The sequence below is a fragment of the Geospiza fortis genome, unplaced genomic scaffold (genome assembly GCF_000277835.1).
Source record: "Geospiza fortis unplaced genomic scaffold, GeoFor_1.0 scaffold78, whole genome shotgun sequence".
Lineage (NCBI taxonomy): Eukaryota > Metazoa > Chordata > Aves > Passeriformes > Thraupidae > Geospiza > Geospiza fortis.
The window spans coordinates 5361056-5361580 of NW_005054339.1; positions in this window are offsets into that span (position 1 = coordinate 5361056).

The window sequence follows — 525 nt, forward strand, 5'->3', positions numbered from 1 at the left end:
ACCTTCAGCTGCGTTTGCCTGAGATTTTTGGTGGATAGAAACAGAAGCACAGGATGTGCAGTGAGCTCAAGCACACCGTGCTATGAGGCTCCTCTGCCTCAAGGGCTCTGCAGGTGTTCCGCCTCCTCAGCGGGCGAGCTGTGCTGGAGCCCCGCAGCCGTGCCCTGGGCCCGTCCCAACTGAGGGCAGTGTCGCACACCAGGGGACAAATGGTTTCCAAGCAGGCACTGATGGCAAGTTTCTGTTCATAACAAAGTGACGAGCCCTGTCCATGGCTGCGGAGGTGGAATCGACAGGTCAGGGAGGTGAACGGGACAGGCCCCGGCCTGTGCGTGCCTGGCTGCTGCCTCACAGCTCTGGACCACGCCGGCTGCCCAGCACCGGCCCAGACACTCAGCCCTGTGTGTGCCTCGCGGAACGTTGGCAGGGCCCGCTGGCAGACCCGGAGGGGTCGCTTATCCCACTCCCCTGTGTTCCCCTGGAAGGGCAGGCGGCCGGGCCGGGCTGCGGAGGAAAGCCGGGGCC